The sequence below is a fragment of the Panthera uncia genome (assembly GCF_023721935.1).
Source record: "Panthera uncia isolate 11264 chromosome B2 unlocalized genomic scaffold, Puncia_PCG_1.0 HiC_scaffold_24, whole genome shotgun sequence".
NCBI classification, from domain to species: Eukaryota; Metazoa; Chordata; class Mammalia; order Carnivora; family Felidae; genus Panthera; species Panthera uncia.
In genome coordinates, this window is record NW_026057580.1 from 98,433,515 (window position 1) to 98,453,985 (window position 20,471).

Genomic DNA, 20,471 nt, shown 5'->3' on the forward strand with positions numbered 1-20,471 from the left:
TCTTGTCCCCAAGCACAGTTGGGACTTTGGAGTCAGACTGCCTTGAGTGTCAGTCAGTTCAGGGACTTGCATTTACTAACTCTGTTGAGTCCTCGACAGGTTGCTTGATTGTAAGTGTTTTGACCTCTGATCATAAAAGTATTTACCTCATATGGATCTTGTGGAATTAGATTACACAGTTATCCTATGTAGAAGGCATTTATTTTTTTTTAAACAATTTTTTTTTCAGCGTTTTTTATTTATTTTTGGGACAGAGAGAGACAGAGCATGAACGGGGGAGGGGCAGAGAGAGAGGGAGACACAGAATCGGAAACAGGCTCCAGGCTCTGAGCCATCAGCCCAGAGCCTGACACGGGGCTCGAACTCACGGACCGCGAGATCGTGACCTGGCTGAAGTCGGACGCTTAACCGACTGCGCCACCCAGGCGCCCCTTGTAGAAGGCATTTAATGCATGTTGTTAAAAATAGGAACAACAATAATGTTACTACTAACATTGCTACAATTGTTAACATATTAAAAATACTGGAAATTACCCTATGTGATAGAGCTGCCAAAATGAATCAGACTTAGCTGAATTAAAGTTTGATTCTTTTTGTGAGCTCTTTTTAGGTGATGGTAAGCCTAAAATAACTGAAAGATAGAGTGGTAGGTATAAAAATCTAGGTTATTCATTCTTACACTGAATAGTCGATTATAACTTCAGAATTTAAAGCACTAACTTTTGTTGCTGTTCCATGAAAATCCTCCTTGCTAATTTCTTGATAGTAACTGTTTCCTTAGCTTGGTAACTCTTGTGTTGTTAAAATAAGGTATTCCTGGGGCACCTGGCTGGTTCAGTCAGTAGAGCATGCAGCTCTTGATCTGAGGGTTATAGGTTCGATCCCCACATTGGGTGTAGGGATTTCTTAAAAGTAAAATCTTAAACAAATAAAATAAAATAAGGTATTCCTTATTTCATAAAAAAATCATTCTTTATCTCTACTGTTGAGTGTTTTTTTCTTTTAGAAATCAGAGTAATATCAAAGAATGTTAGGAAAAAGGAAAAAATTCATTCCTATTTCTACCATGTTAACACAGTAGTAACTTTAATATCTCATCTTCCCATTTAGTCTCCATATTTGTAATATATACCTTAAAATAATTGTAATTACGTAATACTCCTAATTTTTTATTCTGGTGTCTTAGTTTTATGTCATTTCATAGATATTTTTCATGCTTCTGTTAGATCTACTATAATTTATTTAGCTCTCTCCCTGTTTTTTGGTATTTAGTTTATTCCTAGTTTTTCAACATTATGGGTAATAGCACAGTGAAAATTATCTTTATGGATCTGTAAAATGGATGTAATGAAAATATCATAAGGTTGTCATGAGGATTATAAAAGTGAATAGGTACAGAACAGTTTCTTAGGCACAGAACTCTTACCATTTGGGGCCAAATAAATCTTTGCTGTGGGAGCTGTCCTGTGCAGTGTCCATGTTTCACAGCATCCCTGGCCTCTATCCGCCGGTTATGATAAACCATAATGTCTCCCAGCAGTGTCACGTGTCTCCTAGGGCGCAAGATAATTCCCATTTGAGACCTCCTGGTGTAAAGCCCTTAGAACGGCCTGGCATTGCTCTAGCGAGTGCTGCGCAAATATTTGCTGTTACTCTGATTGCTCTTGGTATCATTCTTTGTTTCAGTTACTTATTTCTAATAAGTCCCTAGACATAGAATTTCTGAGACAAGGGGTTTAATATTAGGGTTTCTGACATATATTACTAAATGCTTTCTAGAAGGACTGTATTAGTTTAATGCCATCAGTTGTATATAAATATGGCAGTCACTTTGGGATCCAGCCATTGATCACTTGTGAATCCCCATATTGTTTTATTTTCAGTTTCTGTAATTACTAGTCAACACGAGCATTTTCTATGTTTCTTTACTTGTATTGCCCCATCTGAAGGCTCTGGTAGTGGCTTTTGTTGATTTAGCCCTCCCCCCAGCCTCCCAGCCCCCAGCCTCCCTCCCCCCAGCCCCCCTCCCCCAAGTCTCCCTCCCCCAAGTCTCCCTTCCCCCCAATCTCCTTCCCTTCAGCCTCCCTCCCCCGAGTCTCCCTCCCCCCAGCCTCCCTCACCCTTTTTTGAGTTGCTTTACCATCCACCACTTGAGGTTGAAAAAGTCATACCCTCAATAACCAAGTCTGTATTATATTTCTTTGCTTGACCATCGATAGCATCCAAGTTGTACATTGTCAAGTTCCTTTCAGGTTATTGTGTTTTACCCCTACAGTCCTTTGTGATTTCAGATTAAGACATGATAATTGACAATGTCCCATAATGTTAGAACTTTCAGGATTTAAGTATTAGGTGACATCCTCTTTTTGGGAGGATCGTTTTGTGGAGGATTGGCTTTGTATTCTGCGGTATGTGTCGCCCCACTAATGCGGTTGCCATAGGTGTACCCTTTTGGAACTCATCCCAGTCCTCACTGTGCAGAGGCTGTCGCTGCCCCACCCACCTGGGGCCTGGGGCCTTCCACCTGCCGGCACTTGCATTCCTTTGCCTGAGGGCATTCTCTGGCTGGAAGAGCTCACACCCAGGGCTGGCAGGAAGTGCCAGCTGTCAGCAGCCAACAGCCAGTGACTGCTCTGGTATAAATCCCTGTTTTGCATCTCAGGTGAGCTGCCTTTGAGACGAGCATTGTACCCTGAGGTTCTCAGAGTTGCTACTTGGATTATGATTCAGTGGTAACTTGCTTAAAAATGACCCTTTTATTAGCTACTTTTCCTTCCCTGTCTCACTTCTTCATTCCCCACCCAGTGTATTTTGGGATCACCTCCAAAATAAACTACAGTTGACCTTGAATAGCACAGATTTGAACTGCGTGGGTTCACTTAATATGCAGATTATTTCCCGGTGAATACAGTACAGTATTCTAAATGTATTTTCTCTTCCTTATGATTTTCTAAACATTTTCTTTTCTTGAGCTTACTCTATTGTAAGAATACAGTATATAAGACTGTGTTGATTGTTGATGTTATTGGTGAGGCTTCCAGTCAACAGTTGGCTGTTAGTAGTTCAGTTTTTGGGGGAGTCAGAAGTTGCCTGTGGATTTTGGACTGTGCAGGGGGTTGGTATCCGGGTCGCTCATACCTACACGTGACGTTAACCAACTTTTCCCTTGATCTTGGCCCTTCTGTTTGACCTTGATGCAGCGATGCAAGAAGAAGAAAAGTCAGACCAGGAGAGCCCAAATCTTTTGAAGGCCTGTCTGTGTAGAAAGGAGATGAGTTTAGTTGCACTGCTTCAAGAGACAACTTGAACACGTCAATATTCTAGTGATGCTGCTGCCCAGGGAGTTTGGAGAAAGAGTCGCTGGACTGTGTGATGGGATTGAAGCCACAGCAGGAAGGCTTTCAGTGTCCCCACCTAATGTGACTTTCCGCCCACTTCCTCCACACCACGGACTGACTCGGGCTTGCTGAGTTTCAGAAAGCCTGGTTTTTCAGTCTGTGGCTTTCTCCACATGGAGAGTGACTGACGTTAGGAAGCAAAAAGAATCCTCGCCTACTACTTTCCTAGGTTTGTCCTTGTTTTTGAGATACTGTTAATGCTTTGGGAAATTTTTTGGCTTGCAGTTCTGCTAGTTTGGCAGGCAGGGCATTATTAGTTTCAATTGCAGGCTTAGTCCAGGGGGCCGTTTGAGTGAAAAGCATTCAGGAGTTGAGGGAAGACGACCTTGATGGGTCTATTTCTGAAAGGGGCTTTGCAGGGCCACTGAGGGCAGTGCCTTTAATGTTAGAGGCACAGGTTGGTTGATTCTAGGGATTTCTGTCCTGATGCTGCCACTTCCTTACTCAAAGGTAATAATAGAAACAAAGGCCAAGTTAATAATAGTAATAATAATAGGAAACCAAGAAAATGAGTAAAATAAATAGAGTTGTAAATATTTTCTTGGTTAATTAACAAAGATCAGCTCATTCAAGCTGATTTGTAAAACGTCAAATATGGCTAGAATATAAGAGCTAACTTTTATGTGGGTGGAGTCAGAATGCTGAGGTCCTATGTGGGCACCCCACATTAAGGTAGAAGTTTCTCTCTCAGGCCCTTCCTCAAAGAGCCCTCCCAGGGAGGGTAATTGATCGGCATACTGCATGGGCATCTGTCTCCCTGACCTGTCCCACACCCTGACACCTGCCCCATCATCCAGCTGCTTTCCTTTGGTGCCCTCTTTTCAGACAGCAGACTTCCAGGAGCACTTGTCTTAAAGTCACATAGCTGTTTTGTTTTCTTGCCAGCAAAATATTGAATGTAGTTTCTAAAAAGCCAAGGTCATTATATGGTCTTTAATGACCTTAGCTGTATGTGAATGTAACCCAGAATGAGCCAAAGTGAATGTTGGCCAACAAAGGTTTCTCGTTTTCTGTGGAAAGTTCTTCCTTTGTTGTTTGTGATTAATAACTGAATAGGATATAAAGCCAAGTGATTTCATTGTTGAACACAGACTCGAAGGTCATGAGAACCTGCCCGTTCAAATTAAACTTTGCCAAGATATGGTCAAAAGGTCTGCATTAACACCTGGATAGTTTTTGAAACAAGGCAGAGAAAAACAAAGTGAGGAAACACTGTTCTTCACACGACGTGAAAATTGGTATCAAGTACATCAAGTGATGTGTCAGAATAGATGACCTGGGAGCCTGAGTTGCGCTGGGAAATACGCTTTAGAATAAAGGTGTCCTGAGGACCTAGTGTGGACCAGGTTGTTCAGAATGAGTCTCTTGTGCCAAGAAATGTGGCAAAGAATTAGTTGTAGGCGCAACTACTTTGTTAATAGTTGATTTTTAAATTTTGTATCCTACTGGTCTGCTATTTGAAATGTGATTTTGAATCAAGTTTCTTAGTACTTAGCACTTTGAATTTTATTGTTTTCAAAAGCGTTTAAGAGTCACACATAACGACTGATGAAAATACAGTGGTACTTGCATTTGAAAATAGCGAGACGCCCCCAAATGACACAGTGTCTTATAGAACTGTACTTTGTGCGTATTTTTTTTTCTATGTATTTTCTAGGGTTTTGAGTTAGAAGTGACAAAGACTTCTGTCATCTTTACTCTCCCTACTTGGAGAAGGAGTTGCCCCCGGTTCTTAGTCATATCTTTGTAAACATACGTCCATTTGTATGATGAATTGTCACAAGACCTAGCGGCTGTAACTTTGATACCCTAAGGGTAGATTAATTTTGAAAGCGACACGCTGAGAGCCTGGTTTTTCCGGGACTGGCGTGGTGTAAGATGGTGGAGGGATGACTGGGCCTGGTTGGGTCCTGTTCCTTCCTCTGTTATTACTTGCTTGCTTTCCAGCTGGATCTTAAATCTCTTCTCCCAGGACAGCTTCTAGGCCCTAAGTCAACCGGTAGGAATTTGTGTGGTAGGAATAATTGCAGATGGGTGGAGATACAGACTACTCACTTAGTTCCCATTAGAATTTTTCCCTGCTGAAAGCAAACAAACAAAAACAAAATTCTCTGGGGCCCCTGGGTGGCTCAGTCGGTTGAGCATCTGACTTAGGCTCAGGTCATGATCTCACAGTTCATGAGTTCGAGCCCCGCGTTGGGCTCTGTGCTGACAGCTTGGAGCTGGGAACCTGCTTCAGATTCTGTGTCTCCCTTTCTCTCTGGCTGTCCCCCGCTCTCTCTTGCGTGTGTGCGCATGTACTCTCTCTCTCTTTCTCTCTTTCTCCCTAAAAAATAAATAACCATTAAAGAAAAAATTAAAAAACAAACAAAATCCTCTAAACCATTATAATTTTATTGGAATTGAATTATCCCTGTTGAAGAAGTTTTCTCACATGGCTCTAACTTAACTTCTTCTGAATGATCAGGATTTTTCTCTTTTTCCTAAGGCTACATGAGGTTATTTCTTTGGTAATTCAGTGACTATTTATTGTATATTTATGGCATATAAGGAACTATGTGAGAGAGGCCAGGGAATAACACAGTTTCTTCCTTCTTGAAATTAAGAATCTCAGGGCGCGTGGGTGGCTCAGTCGGTTAAGCATCCGACTTCGGTTCAGGTCATGATCCCACGGTTCGTGGGTTCGAGTCCCGCATCGGGCTCTGTGCTGACAGCTCAGAGCCTGGAGCCTGCTTCAGATTCTGTGTCTCCTTCTCTCTCTGCCCCTCCCCTGCTCACCCTGTCTCTCTCTGTCAAAAATGAATGAATGTAAAAACAGTTTAAAAAAATTGAAAAAAAAAATCTTAAAAAAAAAAAAAATCTCAGGGGACACCTGGGTGGCTCAGTTGGTTAAGCATCTGACTTGGCTCAGGTCATGATCTCACAGTTCATGAGTTCAAGCCCTGCATCGGGCTCTGTGCTGACAGCTCACAGCCTGGAGGCTGCTTCGGATTCTGTGTCTCCCTCTGTCTCTGCCCCTCCCCTGCTCTCTCTCTCTCTCAAAAATAAATAAACATTAAAACAAAAAAAGAAAAAAGAATCTCATGAGGTAGGGTGCCTGGCTGGCTCAGTCTGTAGAGCATGTGACTCTCAATCTCAGAGTCATGAGTTTAAGCTCCATGTTGGGCGGGGAGCCTACTTAAAAAAGAAAAAAAAAAAAGAATCTCATGGAGGGTGCAGATCAACATGGGTGCATATATATGTCTATAATATTATTAACTCCTCACCTTCCCAAATATTTTGTTTCAATTAAGGAACAAACTATCATGTGAATTCAGAAGATGGGGGGGGGGCGTATAGGGCTGGGGAGGAAACTCTGAAGCCGTTATGAAAGGGGATGCCATTTGGTATAACATATGCCATGGTAAGCAGGTTCCTTCATCCCGTAACATATAGAAGTGCCTCACTTTAAAGGCAGTGGATGACCTTTGGGAGGTTTTGTGGTGTGGCATTTCATGATCCCAAGAAGTTAATCTTTCAAAGGGGTTTATTTATTTTGAGAGATAGGGAGAGAGAGAAAGAGAGAGAGAGGGAAGAAAAGAATCCCAAGCAGGCTCTTTGCTGACCTTGCAGAGCCTGATGCGGGGCTCCAATTCACAAATTGCTAGATCATGACCTGAGCCGAAGTCAAGTCAGATGCTCAACAGACGGAGCCACCCAGGTGCCCCTCAAAGGGGCTTAGGATGCAAATAGAAGGGAGGATAGTACGGGGGGTTGCTGTGATACACTGAGGGGAGGACACCAAGGAGGTGGACATTGGGGTTGATAGCTTGGGAATATCTTGGCTCTGTTGAAGAATTAGATGGAATTATGTCATAGCTCACTTCATGGTTTTAATATTTAAGATTCTGCTGCCAGAAGCTGAGCTCACTCTTCTTTTGGGTGTAACTGGGATCGAAAGAACTTGAGCGTGAAAGATTCTTTCCTTTCGTATTTACAGTATCAGTTTCTAGTTTAGGAGCTTAGCTGATACCTGCGGAAATTGCTTCTGATTGTGACCTGCTTCCCTCTGCTGTCTCTTTTGTGCTTTTCCTAGTTATTTACCCTTCAAGATAAAAGGAGGTGTGTAGACCAGATTTCATTCTTTTGGGTCAGTTTGTGAGGGATGGCCCCCCTTTTAATTTGTGGATAGGTGCTGGTCTGTGTGTTTTGTGCAATTAGGGCTAGAGGCTTGGACAGTTACTGCCGTGCTCTCCCTGCTCTGTGTTTCTGCTTCTGATTTTTTATTTCAGTTTGTGATTCACAGGCAGAGATGAATGACTGAGAAATGTTGCAGCTGAGTGGGTGTGTTTGTTTCCTATCGCTGCTGTAGCAAAGTCACATGGATTTGATGGCTTCCAATAACATACATTTGTTATCTTACAGTTCTGAAGGTCAGAAGTGAGACACAGGTCTCACTGTACTAAAGTCAAGGCTTTTGACAGGGCTGCATTCCTCCTGGAAACTCTAGGGGAGCTTCCTTGCCTTTTCCAGCTTGAAGAGGCTGCCCCCATTCCTTGGCTCGTGGCCCACCCCACCTTCAGAACCAGCCAATGGTGGGTCGAGTCCTACTTACACTGTGGTGGATAACTCTTAATTTTCATTTTTTTAAAAAATAGAACCTCTGCACAGAGAATTTTGCACAGTGTTTAATTCCCCAGTCATTCTTGCATGTTCAGAATAAATGTCATCACGTTTTTGGGGACAGCTGACTTATAATTAATTAAAAAATAGAAGCCTTTTTTTTTTCCTGTATATGTGTATACATATCATATTACGATGTATCTCATTGTCTGATGATGGGGAAGAGGGAAGGAGTGAGCCTGGTGCTTTCAACCACAGGGGCAGGTATTGGATTGAAACTCTGGAGTGGGTCATGAAGAGTAGAAGTAACTTCACCGTGACAAAAACATGTAAACCACTCATGATTCTCCACTTTTCACACTTTATTCTGAAGCCATATACTTCAATTAATGTGATTTGGTGGTTTTCTCTCAGTGTTATTTGGCAGGATGTTATTAAGAAGAGATACCCAACACAATGTTGAAGTGTATTTGGGAACGAAATGAGTAGCCAAACAAAAAATGAAATTTAAAAAGTCTTACTACTGTATGAAAATTGAAGAAGGTCAGAGGTTAGTTAAGAGAGTGTTGGCCTTTGGAATTTTATTTTAGGAAATCAAATATTATCGGGCCAGATTCTAGATTTAATGTTCATTGCATTCTACTGCTGATGTAAGAACCTGAATAGCATAATTGTCACATGAATATAAAAGTTGATGTATTATAATTGTACAATTCATGTTCAATTTACTTGGAACTATGGGAGTTCCATCTACCTATGGGAGATGTCACTTCCAAGAAATCTCTACCTATATTTTTAGGAAGGAGTTATATATGAGTCAAGGATTTATTAAGAAAAAACTTTTAAAAAATGTTTTTATTTATTTTGAGAGAGAGAGAGGGCACGAGAGAGAGGGAGAGAGCATGCACACATGTGAGTTGGGGAGGGGCAGAGAGAGAGAGAGAATCCCAAGCAGGCTCTGTGCTGTCAGTGCAGAGCCCGATGCGGGACTCGATTCCATGAACTGTGAGATCATGACCTGAGCCGAAATCAAGAGTCTGACACTTAACTGACTGAGCCACCCAAGTGCCCCCCTTGTTAATTTTATGGACGGGATTTCTTCTTACCTCCTCCCCACTCATTATTATATAGACAATGCAGTTGTCATTGAATCATATTTAGGAATTTTAGAATGATAATATTTAGAATAATTTTTAGAAAATATACATTTCTGAAATACTCAGATTGCCATTAGAATAAAAGTAGGGTTTTGTCATAGACGGATAAGATGTCAGTTTAATAAGCTATGAGCTTAGCCACTGCCTAAATCTTTCATTGTCTTCTGATAAATTTGACTGGCCTTTATTTTCAAGGAGAAACTTATCTTCATGGAAACAGTTAAGTTAGAAGAGGGCCAAGAGATAAAGTCTAGGAATCCTAAGCTCATATATAAGGGGAATTTTGTGTTTCTTTTATTACTGATAATCCTTACTGATCTGAGTACTGAGTCCTATAAGTTTGTGGCACCTCTTCCTTTTCATGTCCCCTAAAGAGCCATCATACAGGCAGTTGGGACATGCGCATTTAAGATGGCCTAATGCTGGACATTTATTCCTTCAGTTTCTTTATCTGACAGCATATAGAAGAAAGAAGGAAAATCTTATGATACAACAAACAAGAATGACATTAGTTAAAAGAACGATGAATCTGGCATGTAGTAGGTGCTTAATAGACAAGTTTTAAAGGAATGAATCAAATAACTTGTTTGTATATGTGGCTAAAGTTTTTGTGGGGCAGATTTCCTCTTTTTCTCTCCTGCTTTAGGAAAGGTGTTTGTATTGTGTCTAAAAGAAAGAGAAACCTATCTTTAACATTTAGAACTATCAATCATAAGCTTAAAAATAAGACTAGCTCAGTGTTATCCTAAGAACTGCAGAGAGAGATCCTGTGCCTACTCTTCCAGGATTTAAAAGATGTCTCTTTACTGTGTTTGGCTTAAGGGTTTTTGTTTTGTTATTTGATCCTTTAATTTTTGTCTTGACCTTTTATATAATGAGACCATATAATATTCTTTAAAATAATGTTCTTAAAAAATTTTGGGGTCAGAGAGTAAAGTAAAAATTGATAGAGGGGCACCTGGATGGCTCATTTGGTTAAGAGGCCAACTTTGGCTCAGGTCATGATCTCACGGTTGGTGAGTTTGAGCCCTGCGTTGGGGTCTGTGCTGACAGCTCAGAGCCTGGAGCCTGCTTCTGATTCTGTGTCTCCTTCTCTCTCTGCCCCTCTCCTGCTCATTCTGTCTCTCCCTCCCTCTCTCTCTTTCTCTCTCTCTCTCTCAAAAATGAATAAACAGTAAAAAAATTAAAAAAGAAATTGATAGAAACTATGGAATTTCTGCCCCCACTCAAAATCACAAATGCAAGTACATAATTCTTCTCAGAACTTAAAGAAGTTTATAAAGTCACTAAAACTTTCCCAGATATGTAGCAAAATATAAACTTTTGTTCATTTATTCATTTTATTCATATTTGTCCATTTGTTTCCATGGCTTTTTAGGTTTATAGGATTATCTGAGAGAATGCTACCTTTGTTTTTTTGTTTTTTTGTTTTTTAATTTTTTTGGAGAGAGAGAGAGAGAGACAATGCATGTGTGCCTACCAGTGTGAGCAGGGGAGGGGCGGAGAGAGAGGCGGGAGAGAGAGAATCTTAAGCAAGCTCCATACTCAGCTCGGAACCCACTCCAGGGCTGGATCTCATGACCCTGAAATCATGACCTAGACCCTGAGATCAAGACCTGAGCTGATATCCAAGAGTCAGATGCTTAACCAACACCCAGGCACTCCACCTTTGTTTGTTTTTAAACAAAATATTATGTACATATGTTTAAAAGTCAAACATTTCATTGCCTAGAAATTACGCCCTGGTGCCGGGGGGGGGACATCCCCATCATTAGATGATTAAAAATTTTTTTTGTTTGTGTGCATATGGTAACATGTGTATATATGTTCATATTGCCTATTTTTCATAAATACAAGATCATAATATTTATATTGTTTTATAGTCACCCTTCTGGGTATAGATATTCAGTCTTTTTCCATGCCAGTATTAATAGATCTAGCGTATTTTTTTAAACCACGATTTCACCTGTTATTTAGCATGGACATATTTCTATAGACATACTAACATTATTTGTAGATTGACTTTTATAGTTAACAAGGTTGGTGGCAGAAATAAGAGGAGGGTAAGGAGGACTGGTTGGAATGACATGTCAGTTGCTAGAACTCCCCTTTGTTCCTTTTTTCAGAGAGTAGTTGTGTACGGCTGGGGGAGGCATACATTTTCAACAGGGGGTTGTTGGCCAAGAAATAGGCCTCCACCCAACAGAACACCCACTGTGATGATTTACAATGTTTGAATCTCAGCAAAAATACCACTTGTATTCTGAATTCCTTTGTTTCAACTACATAACTCAATAGAAAGAAAGTTTCCTACAATTGAAAAGAATAGACAGTGTTTAGAGGCCAAGTTTTGCCTTTTAAGGCTGAATGTGCTTTATTTTAAGCTGTTCTTTCTTCTCAAGAAGCCTGATATAAACAAGAGAAGGGCTCTCTGGTATTTCTATGCAAAGCATCAGTAATACTGTTTCTTCTTAAAGAAGATAGATAAATACTTCTGTTTATCTACTGAGTGCCCAGTGCTGTAGCACCTGAGGAGCTCTGTGTTTCTGACGGTGCATCCTGTTGGTGAGTGGATGTAGCTTGCCTGGGTTCGAATCTCTGCTTCGACTCTTACTGGCTATGAAACCTCAGACAAGTTTATTGACTCTGTCTCCTTGTTTGTCAAGTGGAGGACCCTCAGAGTACTAGCTCATGGCTGCAGGGAGGATAAGGCAAGTGAAAAAACAACCCAGAGAACCGGGGCAGGTATTTGCAAGTCATATACAGTAGTCCCCCCACATCCATGGTTTTTCCTTGTGATGTTTTAATCACCTGTGGTCACCCGTGGTCTATAAACAAATGATCCTCCTTCCAGCTTATGCTGGGAGGCCGATAGTAGCCTAATCCTGTGTCCCAGTGCCTGTGGCATCCACCTCACTTCATGTCATCGTGTAGATAGTTTATCATCTCACATCATCACAAGAAGGAGGGTGACTGCTGTATAAGAAGATACTTTGAGAGAGTGAGACCACATTCATATAACTTTTGTTATGCTATGTTGTCATAAATGTTCTAGTTTATTATTGCTTATTGTTAATCTCTTACTGTGCCTAATTTATAAATTAAAGTTTACCATGGGTATGTACCTATAGGGTAAAACAGAGTATATACAGGGTTCAGGCATCCATTAGGGATCTTGCAATGTATCCCTTACAGATAAAAGGAGACTCCTGTATTTGAGAAGGATCTAATGTCCAGAACACATAAAGAATTCTTACAGCTCAACAATAAAATGACAAATAGCCCAATTGAAGAATGGGCAAAGATTTGAATGGATGTTTCTCCAAAGATATACAAGGCCAACGGACCTGTAAAAAGGTGCTTGAGATCATTAGTCTTTAGGGAAAGGCCTCAAAATCACAGTGAGATGCTATTTCGCACTCATTAGGATGGATATACTAAAAACTATGGAAAAGAACAGTGTTGACAAGGATGTGGAGAAATTGGAACTGTCATACCTTACTGGGTAAATGTAAAATAGGGGCAGTGGTTTTGGAAAACAGTTTGTGCCGGAAAAAGTTAGGTGTTGACTTATCATCTAACCCAGCAATTCCCTTCTAAGTTATATCCCCAAGAAAATTGAAAGCTATGTCCACACAAGAGCTTGTACATGGACGTTCATTAGCAGTGCTGTTCCTTTTTTTTTGTTTAAAAAAATAAACATTTTTTTAATGTTTATTTTTGAGAGAGAGACAGAGACAGAGAGAGAGAGAGAGAGTGAGAGTGTGTGAGTGGAGAAGGGGCAGAAAGAGAGGGAGACACAGAATCTGAAGCAGGCTCCGGACTCACAGAGTCCAATGAGGGATTTGAACTCATGAACTGCAAAGTCATGAAGTTGGACGCTTAATCGAGGGAGTCACCAAGGCGCCCTGCAGCACTATTCCTTATAGGCAAGAAGTGGAAACAACTAAGATTCCCCTCAGCTGATGAATAGATTAAAAAATGTGGTCTCTCTATATAGTGGAACACTATTCAGCTGTAAATAAAATGCAGCATTGATACAAGTTACAACATGTGTGAACTTTGAAAACATAATGCTAAGTGAAAGAACCCTGGCTTTGGGGTGCCTGGATGGCTCAGTCGGATAAGCATGCGACTTCCGCTGGGGTCATGATCTCACCGCGTCTGGCTCTGTGCTGACAGCTCAGAACCTGGAGCCTGCTTCGGATTCTGTGTCTCCCTCTCTCTCTGGCCTGCCCCCTCGCGCACTGTCTCTCTCTCTGAAAAAATGAATAAATGTTAAAAAAAAAAAAAAAAAAGTAAAGCCTGGCTTGGAAGGCCAGACCCCATATGATGCTATTTATATGGAATGTCCAGAATAGGAAGATCCATAGAAGGTCGAATTGTGGATGCCTAGGACTCAGGGGAGTGTCGGGATGGGGAATAACTGTTAACGGGTACAGGGTTTTGGGGGTAATGAAAATGTTCTGGAATTAGTGATGATCACTGTACAGCTTTCTGAATATACTAAAAACCGCTGCATTACAGCATGTGAATTATATCTCAATTGACAAAAAACAAGACAATGTGTAGGAAATGGTACCTTGCTTTCATGGTAGGAACTCTGCACACATTAGCTTCTTCTTTTCTTCAAATCACACAAATACTAGCAATTTAGTGCTTGTAAAATGTTTGTAAAGATCTGCGGTTGTGAACAGGTTTTGTGATGGGAAGCCTTAGAATTACTGTGGGTATATGTGGTTTTCCCATTTGTTTATCTTCTTAGGGTAAAACACAGTACCTCTTGACAGGTCATATGGCATTTATAGATTTTGTTTTCGTTTTTACTCTCTTTCTTTTGATTTATCTGACTAGATGCACTCAGCTTCTGTGATGGAGAGAAAGCCAAGAAAGCAGGACTGGGACAATCTAGAGGAATCCCGCAGTATTGGTGAAATTTCCCTTTCAGTGTTTTCTCCTACAGTTAATTAAACAAGGGGCTTTTCTTCTGGCAAGAGCTACATAGCTTGAGACTCATGGTAGTGTAGTATGCTGGCATAATCGCACTTGGCCGATTTTTCAAAATATTTTATATAAAATACATGTAAAAATGGACTCTTCAGTCAGTTACCTGAAATAGCATTTGGACCGTGTTTGCTAAATATGTCGACCATATCCTAAACACTGTGATCCTTTAAGAACTGTTAATAGATGAGATTTGGGGGCATTTCATGGTTTTAAGGATTAAATGGTAGATATGCAAGTGTATAAACTTTAATAAATTATACTTTGTAGCAGTTAGAATATTTGATTATGGCTAAGGAAATGCACATTATCTGCCTATTACAGGATCTAAAATTGAGCTTTAACTTTCATTTCTGGCTTTACTCCTTCAATCTTAAAGGGTATTCTAATTTCATTGTTATCAGTACCAGGACAGGAAGATCATTTCAGTTTCATTGTAGCTGAGTATCTTACGGAGGCCCCCACCCCCACTCTTTGTATGGATGTTAGACTCTTTGTATGGATATTAGACTTGTCTTTGGTTATATCTCTGCCCCCTGTCTGCCTTTGCCTGGCTACCAGTTTGCAGCTTTGATCTTTGATAAAGCTCTTAGTTACACTGACACTTTCTTTCCTCATGGGGACTCACCTGCTTGTCCTGCCAGTTGGATGTTTTGGTCTTGCTTGCTGGTTGGAGCATGTCCCTGGATGGCCTTAATGTATTTTGTAGCTCTTGTCAAGGGGCTGCCCAGGGTCACTCTTCTGTTCTAGTGCACAGGCTGGTTTCTGCATGGCAGGTTTTTTTTTTTTTTTTTTTTTTTTTTAAGTTTATTTATTTTGAGAGAGAGAGGGAGGGGCAGAGAGACAGGGAGAGTGAGAATCCCAAGCAGGACTCTGCACAGAGTCCGAGGCAGGGACTCTATCTCACGAACTAGAGATCATGATTTGAGCCAAAATCAGGAGTCTGACACTTAACCGAGTGAACCATGCAGGCACCCCTGCACGGCAGTTTTAGGGCATGCCCCCCTGCCCCAAAGAGTAGCAATGTTTTTATAAATTGTATGCCTAATATGAGTATTAATACTAAAATCTTATTTATATGTGAATGAATTATATATAGTTAGTGTTTGATACCCAGTGTCATTCCAATTTGGTTTTTTCTAGAATAATCTTTATATCCTAAACATTTATATCATTTATTTTCTTTGCTTCTTATTTTTTAAAATGCTTTTTTGTATATGAGAGAGAGAGAAAGAGAGAGAGAGGGCATGAGCTGGGGAGGGGCAGAGAGAGGGAGACCGAGGATTCCAAGCGGGCTCTGCTGAGAGCAGAGAGCTCTGTGTGGGGCTCGATCTTACAAACCGTGAGATCGTGACCTGAGGCGAAGTCGGACGCTTAACCGACTGAGCCACCCAGGCCCCCCTACTTCTTATTATTGAGAAGAAAATCGGTTAATCAGTCTCGTAATTTACACATTAAAGTATTAGGTACACAATTGACATAAGTGTCTGTGGTCAAATTCTCTTATTAAAATTTCGTTTTTAGGAAATGAAAAATTTACCACAGTAAAGATGGTCTAGTTTAATTGCTTGATTTACAAAATGAATAAGCATAGCTAATATTAATGATACTGTACTCAGAGCTACAGAAAGAATGTGTGTCTCCTGTTTGTTACAATGAGTGGAATGGCCAAAGCTATAGTGTTTCAGATTCACTGACTGTTACATCTTGTACTCCACCACCTAACATTTCTTTTTTTCTGGGCAAATAATTAATATACCTGTGCTTACATGTATAATTGAATTTGTCATATTCTACCCCTATGCATTCATATGCATCTGTGAAGTTAAACGCTGTGCCGTGGCACAATTATGTGTTTATGCATAAGCCTGTATGATGTTGGACTTCAGTCTCGGTGTGTGTGAACGTGGGTGGGAAGACCGATACATATATTTCTTTCCTCCTTCAGTGCCATGCACAGTTTCTTTTTTTGGTTAGTTGCTGCTAACACTGCTGTGGGGCTGCTCCCCGTGTGTGGCTTTGCCTCCTAACCCACACAGTCTGCTCCCAGACCCCCAGACTCCCAACAACCGTCTCAGGTTGCAAGTCAGTGTGGCGTGTACTGGAACCGTGGCGTCTACTGGAATTGTGGCTGGGCCTGGCTGCTTTACGTTGGCTTCCTCTTGCCCTTATTAGTGTTTCTTGATTCTCCCGTCAGTGGGTCTCTGATTTCTTCATCCACAAATAATCTTGTGCAGAGTCACGATCCCCTTGCCTTTACAAATCAACCACGCTCTGGAGAGGGAAGTGATTATTCATCAGAACTCTAAACACCAGGATAAAATGTTCCTATTTAGATGAATCAGGGGTCAATTTAGTTTTCTAATGAGCTTTAGAATTGCTCTGCCTTGAGGGACTATTTTTATAACAGCTTTTCTTCTTTTTAATGTTCCTAGAAGTCAAATTTTCATTCTTTGTCAATAATTAAAGGATCTTCAAATACATGAAAAAGAGGAAATGAGAAAGAAAATCTGTGAGTCATCTTGATGATCACGGTTTTAAAATTTTGCAGAAGGATGAAAAAGCCATAGATATAACAGAATCTTTTTTTTTTTTTTTAATTGAAGTTGACAAGTTAGGGGTCTAGAATGAATTATGGTCAATGCATAGTTTGTGAAGGCCTAATGAACACATTAAATAAAATCATTCAAACATTTTTTTTTTTTTTTAATTGACATCCCGTTTTGGGAGCTGCATATAGTATGGCAAACAAAGGAGACCTTTCTGCCCTCATGGACTTACACAAAGCGATATGTAATCAAATTGAGGTAAGTACTAGGGAGCAAAAGAAAACAGGATGCTTTGAGAGACTGAAAGTCTGGAAGTCTGTTCTGAAGAAAAGATGTTTAAATTTTTTATTTTTATTACATTTATTTATTTTTTGAGAGACGTAGAGAGACAAGTTGGGGAGGGGCAGAGAGAGAAGGAGACACAGAATCTGAAGCAGGCTCCAGGCTCTGAGCTGTCACCACAGAGCCCGACATGGGGCTTGAACTCACAAACCATGAAATTACGACCTGAGCCGAAGTCAGACGCTTAACCGACTGTGCCACCCAGGCGCCCCCTGAAGAAAAGATGTTTAAATGAGACCTGAGATAGCTATAGGAATTAAGCAGGTTGAGAATGGGGTGAAGAGTACTGTAGGCAGGCATAACAGCATGAGCAAATATCCTGGGGCAGGAAGGGCTGGGTATTTCTGATAACACAAAGGCCAGTGTAGCTGGAGCTATTGAGAGGAAGGGAAGAGCGTTGCAAGATAGGACTTGGCTTAGGTAAGGAAGGGTCAGATGATTCTGAGCTTTGTAAACCATGTTTATTTAACTGTTCCAAAGTTCATTGTGAAGCTGGCTACCAATAAGGAAGTGCATTAGAAAGGAACGGGAGCAGAAGTGTTAGTTTTTTGGCTCACTGTTACTGGAGTCCAAGCAAAATGATAGTAGCTCAATTGGGGGGATGACTGGGAGATGAAGAGTTGCGGCTGGAGTCAAGGTACATGTTGGAATTTGAACCAGCAGAAGTTGGTGATAGATTGGTTTTAGAGTCCTGACATGAACAAGTGAGTAGATGAAAGTGTTGGGTACTGAATTAGGAAAGATTGGAGATCTTGAGAGATCTTGGTCCTCTTGAGAGAGGACCAGCAGTTCAGTTTTCGATGTGTTAAGTTTGAAATGAGTCTGTGAGCTATCTCAGTGGAGATGTCAGGTAGATGGTTGGATACATGCTATGTTTTAGTTTTTTTTTTTTAATTTCTTGCTGCATGGCATATTACTCTGAAATGTAGCAGCAAATTTACATTAGTAATCTATTGCTGTATAACAAATTACACCAACCTTTAGCAGCTTAAAACAGTGAGTATTCATTATCTCATGCAATTTATTATCTCATGGAATTTGGGAGTGGCTTTACCAGGTGATTCTGGTCCAGGGTCTCTCATGAGGCTGTAATCAAGGTGTTGGCCAAGGCTAAACAGAAGGCTTGACTGAGGCTAGAAGATCTGGTTCCAAGATGGTTTATGAACATGGCTTTTGGCAGAAGGCCTCGGTTCCTTGCTGGTTGTTGGTGGGAGGCCATAGTGCCTCATCATTGGACCTCTTCGTGGGGATGCTTGAGTGTCTTTATGACATGACAGCTGGCTTCTTCTAGAGCAAGTGATATGAGAGAGTGCAAGGAGGAACCTGCAATGCCTTTTGTATAGTCTTAGAAACCCTACATTGTCACCTCTGCCATATTCTATTTGTAGAAAGTAAGTTACCAAATCTAGCTCCCATTAAAGGGGAGGGGAATTAAGCTCTACCTCTCGAATGGAAGACTAACAAGTATTTATGAACGCATTTTGAAACCAGTACACATGGTTTTGTAATTTAGTAGAGAGGTTTGGGTTAGAGATACAATACGGGGGCTTTTGTACGTGGATGGCATTTGAAACTGTGAGAGTAGATTAGGAACTACTTGCCAAGAGTGATTAAATTGAGATGTGGCCCAGGACTGATCTCTTAGGAAATCTGGACCTGGAGTGGATGAGTATAGGAGAAGAAGGAAATTAAGTCTGCAAAGACAAGGGAAGAGACTTTTGAGAGGCAGGGAGCGGTCTACTGGGTGGAACGCTACTGAGATGTCTACTTGACTTCGCTTTTTTTTTAAGTTTATTTTTTTGTGTTAGTTTTTTACATTTTATTTATTTTTGAGAGTGAGAATGTGTGCAGGAGCTGGGGAGCGACACCAAGAGAGAGGGGAACAGAAGAGCTGAAGTGGGCTCTGTGCTGATAGCAGCGAGCCCAATGTTGGGCTCAAACTCACAAACTGTGAGATCATGACCTGAGCTGATGTCAGATGCTCAACCAACTGAGCCACCCAGGTGCCCCTAAAGTTTATTTATTTTTGAGGGAGGGAGGGAGAGAGAGAGAGAGAGAGAGAGAAAGAGAGAGAGGGAGAAAACGAACATGAATGTGTATGAGTGTAGGGGAGGGAAAGAGAGAATCCCAAGCAGGCTCTGCGCTCTCAGTGTGGAGCCCAATGCTGGGCTCGAACTCACCAATGGTGAGATCATGACCTGAGCTGAATTCGAGTTGGATATTTTACCAACTGAGCCACCCAGACACCCCTATTTGACTTTACTTTTAAGAATTTGTTCTTTAAGTGAATGAATGGATGGGTGAGTAAATAAATGAGTCATGCATATGTACACAATTTTAACTCTATATATGTTTGTTACAGAAATATGTTTTACGTTTTATAAACTTAAAAAAAGGAAATGACATTAAGAATGTACAACAGGGTGATAGTGGGAAATATATTATTGAATGTCCAGTCAATAAAATACCTATGGAGTTTAAAAGTGACATTATAAAGGAGTATGTACTATAATGGAAACATGCTCATAATGTCTTTTAAGTAAAAGCAATAAAATACTGTTTTTTTTTATTCCATTTCATAAAAAATAAAACAGACACAAATGTCTATGAGGGTGGACACAAACATGTTAACAGTGATTGCCTCTGGGTGGAGGGAAATGGGTTTACATTTTCTTCCTTTTGCTTATCTAAATGTTCCTTAATAAATGTGGATTGCTTTTGTAGTAAAATGTTTTCAAATATCCTCCCAAGGCAAAGCAAACTAATTAAACTAGTCCTTATACTAACGATACTTAAAACTTGATTGAGGAAAGTTGTGGCACCCAACTCTGCTCTGAACTTGGAAGCCAAGGCAAGGTGATTGAGTGGATGAAATAGCTCCATTGTCTAGGACAGAAAGGACTCTGAATGCTCGGGACAGCCTGCCTCATTCCTGGTCTCCAGAGTGAGAGGATGTGATATACATTGTCCTTGAGAGAAATTTCACATAAACTACAGACGTGTTCTTAAATTTTAGTGAAAGCAGAGGGCATACTTTTAATGTAGGTTCTGTGAAGGCAGCTGTGCAGGCAGAGTGTGGATTTCTATATGTGGCTTAGGTATACAGGCTTTCTAGTGATTTGGTATAACAATGTGGTGAAGTTTGTAGTCTCTTGAAAATATGGTAGTTAACATTCCCTGTTAACTGGAAAGACCAGACTCCCTCCCCCCCCCCCCCCCCCCCTCTCTGTGTGACTGAGCACCCCTTGGCTCAGTAAGCCTGGTTGGGGTCAAGGAATCTGTGTTCTGGTGAAATTTTCTAGGGGAGTCTGATGTTTAGCTACGTCTGAGAATGTCTGCAGTTTCTTCTTCTTCGTCTCCTCCTCCTCCTCCTCCTCCTCCTCCTCCTTCTTCTTCTTCTTCTTCTTTGGATGAGGATG

General features: G+C 40.8%; 1 protein-coding gene across 4 annotated transcripts in view; it reads left to right on the forward strand.

Annotated features, from left to right (window-relative positions):
* Positions 1 to 20,471, forward strand: part of UTRN (utrophin) — a 408,075-nt gene that overhangs the window by 33,192 nt on the left and 354,412 nt on the right. The gene's annotated exons all lie outside the window — the stretch shown is intronic.